The sequence below is a fragment of the Oncorhynchus masou genome, chromosome 17, assembly GCF_036934945.1.
Source record: "Oncorhynchus masou masou isolate Uvic2021 chromosome 17, UVic_Omas_1.1, whole genome shotgun sequence".
Lineage (NCBI taxonomy): Eukaryota > Metazoa > Chordata > Actinopteri > Salmoniformes > Salmonidae > Oncorhynchus > Oncorhynchus masou.
In genome coordinates, this window is record NC_088228.1 from 11,334,174 (window position 1) to 11,344,037 (window position 9,864).

Genomic DNA, 9,864 nt, shown 5'->3' on the forward strand with positions numbered 1-9,864 from the left:
GACTAACCGGTGCCCCCACACATTGACTCTGTACCGGTACCCCCTGTGTATAGTCTCCCCATTGTGATTTTACTGCTGTTCTTTAATTGCTTGTTCATTTTATTTCTTATTCTTATTCATATTTTTTAAACTGCATTTTGTTGGTTAGGGGCTTGTAAGTAAGCATTTCACTGTAAGGTCTGTATTCAGCGCATGCGTCTAATAGAATTTGATTTGCTTTGATTTGAAGAATGGGAGAAACTCAATGTCTTTCAACAGAGTACTGATTAAAGGGTTTGAATACTTAAGTGAATGTGATATTTTTATTTTTTTATTTTTAATACATTTGCAAAAAATTTGAAAAACTTGTTTTTGCTTTGTCATTATGGGGTATTGTGTGTAGATTCATCCATTTTAGAATAAAACTGTAAAATATAAAAATGTGGAAAAAGTCAAGGGCTCTGAATACTTTCCGAATGCACTGTTTACTGTTACCCATTCTCCTCCTCTTACATTTTCCCTTTGCTTGTGGACTTCAGTGCACAACACAACAGCTGTCTGTGATCAGACGAAGAAAAAAAACCTCTCAAAGCCAAAACTTCATACCATATCCACTAACTGATAAACACACCATATTAGCTAACATCATAGGCAACATAGCTACTAGAACTAACCCGTTAGTAAAGCCACAATCCACTCCATGTGTACAATTACGCAATACAGTGTAAAGCAAGCAGTTTAGACGTTTCAATGGTGGGCCCCAGTGACAATAAATGAATCAAACCGAAAGTTGACCTTGACTCGGAAGAGTTAGAACGTTGGATTGCCTTAGCCAGCTAGCTAACATAAATAGCATTCCTCTCTGTTTCAGTCAGGTTGTTGAGTAGGCTAAATTAGCTGCAGTAGCTAGTTAAAAGAAAGTGGGAAAAAATACAACAAAATATAGCTACAGAATCTCTCTCTCTCTCTCTCTCTCTCTCTGCTCATTCTCCTTTTTTTCCCAAAACTGTTCAACTATTGTTTGTCTCTCTCTTTGAGTCAACTACTCACCACAGGTTATGCACCGCAGTGCTAGCTCGCTGTATCTTATGCTTTCAGTACTAGATTCATTTTCTGATCCTTTGATTGGATGGACAACATGTCAGTTCAGGCTGCAACAGCTCTTGGAGGACGTCCTCCAGAAGTCGTCATAATTACTGTGTAAGTCTATGGAAGGGGGTGAGAACTATGAGCCTCCTAGGTCTGTTGAGGCCAGTATCGGTGCATGGGTAAAATCACTGGATCAGAATCGTCATTATAGTTATTGGCCAGTACAGAGAATTAAGTAAAACCACAAGTCACAAATACCAATCTCCATCCATGGCTAATTTAGGAAAAGGCTAATTTTAGCTAGATAGCCACCAGAGGACAACAATACAACGAGATGCAACAATTCAAGATGTTTCTGTCAATGACGTATGCTCTCGATGTGATTTGTAAGGAGTGATGCCAAAATCCAAGCTGGCTTCCATTGACAACTTTTTGCGGTGCGCATGGACCATTCACAGTTGAGCTCACACAGTTTGGCAATTTTTTAATACTTTTTTATCAAGGGAAGCCAAATGCTCGCTGGCTTCCATTCCATTCAATGCTTTTGGAAACAACAATGTCATACTTGTTTGGACCAGACAGCATCAGATAGATGTCCTACACATACAGAGACAGAGGGGCGCTGTTTCGCTCGCTCGGATGCTTTCCCCGGTGAGATACATTCAGCCTCTTGCAAATTGAAGGAAAATTATGAAAAACAGAGAGATGACAGATAAATGATTTAATATGTTGTTTTTTTGGGGGGTGGGCTGGCTTCCCTTGACATCCATTAATAGGCTACACACCACTGGTCGAGGCTACTGTAGACCTTCCATGCAAAACAGTTTGTTTCAAAGTATAGTTTTATCTAAAAAGGATAACTTTTTATGTTTCACTATTTACATTTTTCTGAAATTCACTGAGTCTGATGTTCCTCCCCTTCCTCCTCTGAGGAGCCTCCATTGATCCCACTGTTAATACATATTAACATGGGCTTAGGAAATGAATAACAATGTACAGATTGTGTACATAAGCTCCTAGAGAGGAATGCATGGTGTTTGGAAAGAACTTCGGAAGGCTCCCTGCTGTCTGCGCGCCAATTCACCTCACATGTCCCTAGGCAAGTAATAAGCGTGGGAGAGGGACTTTAATGTCCTTAACATCCGGTTTGTTGATGTCGCATTCAGGCCAACCCCAGGCCCAAATACCATATCAATGTTTCGAACACACATGCATGTGGGTTCCGTACAGTGCCAGTAAATAAAATATGAAACCGTTAGAAAGATTGCCCTTTACCTCTACACACGGAGGGCCGCAGTGCAGCTGAGCGCAACAGCGCATAATCAATCAATATGTAGACAATGCATTACTCAGTTGACAATGCATTACACGATCACATCGGCCTTTACAACTAAAAATAAATAACTGCTACCAGACAGTGGCACTTTGCTATAGTATCGGCGGGAGCTTGTTACTGTTTGACCTAGTTGGGGGAATGTGTGGATGGAAACCATAATTCAACACAAATTGGGTAGGTCAACAGAAGGCTACTTCAGAGTCTGAAAGAAATTGTGGGCGTGGAAGATTTGACTACACTTAACCATCCATTTTATGACAGCCCATTCACAAGAACGAGAACCTTCTGAGCTGCGATATTCATAGGCTACCATATTAAGACATTTAAAATAAAAAATATAATATTAATTTCCCCAGAGTGGATAAAAAGTAACCTGTAAGTAGTCTATCCCAACGTGGCAAATTTAATAGTGTGCTCTCACCTGAACAGTGCTGCAGATTGGAAGTGGAGATGTTGGGAAAACATTTTCTCTGGGTTTGTCTCCTTTCGGTGTCAATTCCGTTATGTTTCGCCGAAGACCTGAAGAGGGATGCGCACATACAGCATGAAAATGATTCAGGTGAAGCTATTTTGCATGTTTTCTGTTTTGATTAAAGCCGGGTTGCGCGATTTTGTTGCTGGGAGAAAAGATCACACCTTTTGCACATAAATTAATGGTATATTTGCCATTACGGACAGATTGCTTCATAGGGCTATGGTTTGCGTTTGGATTAAGGAACTATGGCGAACAATTTTAATTATTCAACTTGTGAAAAATAATGTTGACAAGATTTTAACCAAAAGCTTACAATTTACTTAGCATTAGTCATGACCTATAAAATTATTGCAGTTGACTAGTTAAACCACATGCAGTTCCCACGCATGTCTCCAAATACAATTTTAATTGCTGTGCATAACATGTGGAAATGTAATACTTTTGTATAACCTTTTTATTATTAAAACTATAATCGAAATCAATTGACTTTAAGCCATCATGTGAGTTATTGCATCTGCTTTTGTGTAAAAGAGATGAAGTCTCTAAAACCAGTTGCTGCTTTGAAAGCCTTCAGGGGACAAAGTCTCCATTAAGTCTATGAATCAGGATTGGTTTACTTTAGCAAGAAGTGCACACAATTATTAGATGAATTTGTAATTAAGATGATAAAACCCAGATGGCCATCTCTAGTCCTCTCTGTGCTTTAGTCTTTTTGGCAATACTCATGATATGTAATTATTAAGATGCATAATATTAGTTGTGTACGTTTTCTTATCACAAAGAATTACAAATTGTGGTTGTACATACAACATTCTGGCAGTACGACAAGTACTATTCATCACAAGGTTGGTCTGCAAAGTAGACATTTTTCAGCTAGCCTCCACCCACTGCTGCTATATATGTACTGCATCAGATGAGCTCTCTATGATGGCACTATTTTGTAATTAAGACATTTATACTAAAAGGTTGTGTTCTTCAAGGGACAGTTCACCTGAATTACGAATGTACTTCATATTATGGACTCACACAGGGTCGGACTGGGACCAGAAATTGTCCCTGGCATTTCTGCACACCAGCCCGTTTAAAAAAAAAAGTGGAAATGAAAAGTGTTCTAGAACCATTGAAGGTGTATAATTAAGTTGAACCCATCATTGGGGGGCAATACGTTTCATATCTAATCATAAATCCTTGTTTTATATTTCTATGAACTATAGTTTGGAGCCAAGGGAAACCCGGAAGACTGTTTGCCAGGAGACGCATTTTGCCACATCAGGGACAGCACCACGTTGCAGTAAGTTGTACATTTATCTCCTTAAACTCTAGCAGGAACAATGTACATTTATCTCCTTAAAACTACATCAGGAACAATGTACATTTATCTCCTTAAAACTACATCAGGAACAATGTACATTTATCTCCTTAAAACTATAGCAGGAACAATGTACATTTATCTCCTTAAAACTACAGCAGGAACAATGTACTAAATCATGCTTAAAGAGGTTGTATGAAGACCAGCTGCCTAGGAACAGAAGTGGAAGAATTACTGTAGGGATTAATAAACCTGATACTAATCAATCTGAAATGTCCGGAAATAATTTACGAGCTTCTAAAGAAACTCTGTCAAATAAACATGTCTTTGGCTCCATCTGGTGGTTGGCTGCGTCATTAAATCACTTAATATCAGGTGACTTTACATGACGTCAGAAAAATCTCCATCTGCCGTCCTTCACAGCACACACAAATATGGTTTACAGGGCATTTACACTATACAGTGCCTTCAGGGGTATTCACACCCCTAGACTTTTTCAAAATGTTCTTGTGTTACAGCCTGAATTTAAAATGTATTAAATTGAAATGTATTGTCACTGGCCTACACATAATACCCCACAATGTCAAAGTGGAATTATGTTTTTCGAAATTGTACAAATGAATTAAAAATGTTAAGCTGAAATGTCTTGAATCAATAAGTATTCAACCCCTTTGTTATGGTAAGACTAAATAAGTTCAGGAGTAAAAATGTGCTTAACAAGTCACATAATAAGTTGCATGGACTCACTCTGTGTGCAATAAAAGTGTTTAACATGATTTTTGAATGATTACCTCATCTCTGTACCTCACACATACAATTATCTGTAAGATCCCTCAGTAGAGCAGTGAATCTCAAACACAGATTCAACCACAAAGACCAGGGAGGTTTTCCATTTCCCCGCAAAGAAGGGCATCTATTGGTTGACAAATAAAAGCAGACATTAAATATCCCATTCAGCCTGGTGAAGTTAGTAATTACACTTTGGATGGTGTATCAATACACACAGCCACTACAAAGATACAGGCTACAAAGATACAGGCCTCTATCCAAACTCACCATGAGGCCAATGGTGACTTTAAAACAGTTACAGAGTTTAATGGCTGTGGTGGGAATAAACTGAGGATGTATCAACAACATTGTAGTTACTCCACAATACCAACCTAATTGACAGAGTGAATAGAAGGAAGCCTGTACAGAGGAACAATATTCCAAAATATGCATCCTGTTTGCAACAAGCACTAAAGTAATAATGCAAAACATTTGGAAAAGCAAGTATCTTTTTGTCCTGAAATCAAAGTGTTATGTTTGGGGTAGATCCAATCCAGTACGTTACTGAGTACCACTCTCCATATGTTCAAGCATAGTGGTGACTGCATCATGTTATGGGTATGCTTGGAATCGTTAAGGACTGAGGAGTTTTTAGTATAAAAAAATAAATGGAATAGAGCTAAGCACAGGCAAAACCTGTTTCAGTCTGCTTTCCAACACACAATGGAAGATTAATTCACCTTTCAGCAGGACAATAACCAAAAACACATGGCCAAATATACACTGGAGTTGCTTACCAAGAAGACAGTGAATGTTCCTGAGTGGCTGAGTTACAGTTTTGACTTAAATCTCCTTGAAAATCAATGGCAAGACCTGAAAATGATTGTCTAGCAATGATCTACAACCAATTTGACAGAGCTTGTGTCACGTCATTTTCAAAAATGTCTCAATTGTTTTTCTTCACTTTGTCATTATGGGGTATTGTGTGTATATGGTTGAGATTACAAAATAATATTTAATCAAATTTTAATTCAGGCTGTAACACAACAAAATGTGGAATAAGTCAATTGAGTCTGAAATCGCTACCAAAGCTGATTCAACTAAGTACTGAGTAAAGGGTCTGAATACTTTTTCCTCAATTTAGATTCCAGGTTTAATCAGTGTGTTATAACATCCTTTAGGGGTCAAGTCAAATAAAAGGTCAAAGAGCAGAGAGCGAGGCACAAGAGGCGTGGCTTCAAATCCCACTGCTGACACAAATGTAAGGTAGACAGTAAAGAAGGAATCCATGGACACTGTGACTTCAATGTTATGTTCGTGGACACTGTGACTTCAGTATTACATTCATGGACACTGTGACTTCAGTATTACATTCATCAACACTGTGACTTCAGTATTACATTCATGGACACTGTGACTTCAGTATTACATTCATCGACTCTGTGACTTCAGTATTACATTCATGGACACTGTGACTTCAATATTACACTGTGACTTCAATGGACACTGTGACTTCAGTGTTACATTCATGGACACTGTGACTTCAGTATTACATTCATGGACACTGTGACTTCAATATTACACTGTGACTTCAGTATTACATTCATGGACACTGTGACTTCAGTATTACATTCATGGACACTGTGACTTCAATATTACACTGTGACTTCAGTATTACATTCATGGACACTGTGACTTGAGTATTACACTCATGGACACTGTGACTTGAGTATTACACTCATGGACACTGTGACTTGAGTATTACACTCATGGACACTGTGACTTGAGTATTACACTCATGGACACTGTGACTTCAGTATTACATTCATGGACACTGTGACTTGAGTATTACACTCATGGACACTGTGACTTGAGTATTACACTCATGGACACTGTGACTTCAGTATTACATTCATGGACACTGTGACTTCAGTATTACATTCATGGACACTGTGACTTCAGTATTACATTCATGGACACTGTGACTTCAGTATTACACTCATGGACCCTGTGACTTCAGTATTACACTCATGGACACTGTGACTTCAGTATTACACTCATGGACCCTGTGACTTCAGTATTACATTGTGACTTTAATGGACACTGTGACTTCAATGGACACTGTGACTTCAATATTACACTCATGGGGAAAAATAAAACAGAAAGTTAAATCCTATGAGCAGAAAATAAGGCACCGAGCTCTAAACTGAAGAACTCCCACAAACTTGCTCTTTATACCAGAGCCAGAGCATCCTCGCAATACACGTCCTTTCAAAATATCTTGTGATTCAGTATGTATTTGTCTATGGGTGATGTTGGGTGAAATAGTATGTATTTGTCTGTGGGTGATGTTGGGTGTTTCAGTATGTATTTGTCTATGGGTGATGTTGGGTGATATAGTATGTATTTGTCTATGGGTGATGTTGGGTGATATAGTATGTATTTGTCTGTGGGTGATGTTGGGTGTTTCAGTATGTATTTGTCTATGGGTGATGTTGGGTGATATAGTATGTATTTGTCTATGGGTGATGTTGGGTGTTTCAGTATGTCTTTGTCTGTGGGTGATGTTGGGTGTTTCAGTATGTATTTGTCTATGGGTGATGTTGGGTGATATAGTATGTATTTGTCTATGGGTGATGTTGGGTGTTTCAGTATGTCTTTGTCTATGGGTGATGTTGGGTGTTTCAGTATGTCTTTGTCTATGGGTAATGTTGGGTGTTTCATAATGTATTTGTCTATGGGTGATGTTGGGTGATTCGGTATGTATTTGTCTATGGGTGATGTTGGGTGTTTCAGTATGTATTTGTCTATGGGTGATGGTGGGTGATATAGTATGTATTTGTCTATGGGTGATGTTGGGTGATATAGTATGTATTTGTCTATGGGTGATGTTGGGTGATTCGGTATGTATTTGTCTGTGGGTGAAGTTGGGTGTTTCGGTATGTATTTGTCAGTAGCGTGCCGTGGTTCTGGGGCCTGGGCCTTCAGTGAAGTCCTACACAGTCCCACCTGAATTAATCCACCTCGGTCCTTTGTGGCTCAGTCGGTAGAGCATGGCGCTTGCAACGCCAAGCGTCGTGGGTTCGATTCCCGCTGGGGCCACCCATATGTAAAAGTAGTGGCCCCAGCCGACTTGTAAGTCGCTTTGGACAAAAGCGTCTGCTAAATGGGATATATTATTATTATGATGCCATGGCTCTAGACACTATACATTCAGACAGAAACGCAGTATAACCAGGCGTTGCGTCACCTTGAAATTGACATTTTTATTCCGAGAATTGCAGGGGAAGAGTACAATACCTTTTCATTGTGCAGCTTCGTTGCCCTGCGCGCTTGTTCGTTGAGCTGTAGATCCACTTGGGTGTCCCCAAAAGTTTTCAAAAGCACCATTGTTTGTAAGTGCCCAGCCGTACTTTGGTGTCTCGTTGCTGCCTTGGTTTGACAACTCAGGTATTTGTCTATGGGTGATGTTGGATGATTCAGTATGTAAATAATATTTTTCTCAATGACTGATATTTGGCGTTCCAACATATTTTTCCCTGTGGGTGAAGTTTCAGAAACACGAGCCTGTAGCCCCTGCCCGGCGGTGTGGCCGTCTGATGGATAGCTGTGCCCCTCACACCCCTGTTGTGACCCCTGTGCCTCCTGCCGCTGTCGCCTCTTCAACACCATCTGCCACTGCTGGAGACTGGGCCCACACTGCCCCAAGAAGACCTAGACAACACACACAAACACACAAACACACACACACACACACACACACACACACACACACACACACACACACACACACACACACACACACACACACACACACACACACACACACAACATATACACCACACACACAATACACACCACACACCATACACAACTCTTCACCACATATACACATACGACTGCCACTGTTGGAAACTGGGCCAGCACTGCCCCTAGAGGAACCAGAGACCCTGTACAGGCAAACACACACACTCACACATACACATCTCACAGAGACTGCTAGACATCACACTGATGCACTTGCACAGGTAAACACATACGGATACAAAAACATGGACATACTACACAAGAATATATGCTTAAATGTTTTGGACCTGATGAATGACACATCACATATTGCAAGGTATAGGTTCAATGACAAATCACGTATCGCAAGGTCCACAAAATAGATTCAGTGACACATCACGTATCGCAAGGCCCACAATATAGGTTCAATGACACATCACGTATCGCAAGGTCCACAATATAGATTCAGTAACACATCACGTATCGCAAGGTATAGGTTCAATGACACATCACGTATCGCAAGGTATAGGTTCAATGACACATCACGTATCGCAAGGTATAGGTTCAATGACACATCACGTATCGCAAGGTCCACAATATAGATTCAGTAACACATCACGTATCGCAAGGTATAGGTTCAATGACACATCACGTATCGCAAGGTATAGGTTCAATGACACATCACGTATCGCAAGGTATAGGTTCAATGACACATCACGTATCGCAAGGCCCACAATATAGGTTCAATGACACATCACATATCGCAAGGTCCACAAAATAGATTCAGTGACACATCACGTATCGCAAGGCCCACAATATAGGTTCAATGACACATCACATATCGCAAGGTCCACAATATAGGTTCAATGACACATCACGTATCGCAAGGCCCACAAAATAGGTTCAATGACACATCACATATCGCAAGGTCCACAATATAGGTTCAATGACACATCACATATCGCAAGGTCCACAATATAGGTTCAATGACACATCACATATCGCAAGGCCCACAATATAGGTTCAATGACACATCACATATCGCAAGGTCCACAATATAGGTTCAATGACACATCACGTATCGCAAGGCCCACAATATAGGTTCAATGACACATCACGTAT

General features: G+C 39.9%; 1 long non-coding RNA gene across 1 annotated transcript; it reads left to right on the forward strand.

Moving 5' to 3' along the window:
• Nucleotides 1-4,093: 4,093 nt before the first annotated feature.
• LOC135558451 (uncharacterized) lies at nt 4,094-8,780 on the forward strand. The gene is made up of 2 exons (XR_010458363.1): nt 4,094-4,170; nt 8,508-8,780. It is a non-coding gene; the product is annotated as an uncharacterized LOC135558451 (long non-coding RNA).
• The last annotated feature ends 1,084 nt before the right edge of the window (nt 8,781-9,864 follow it).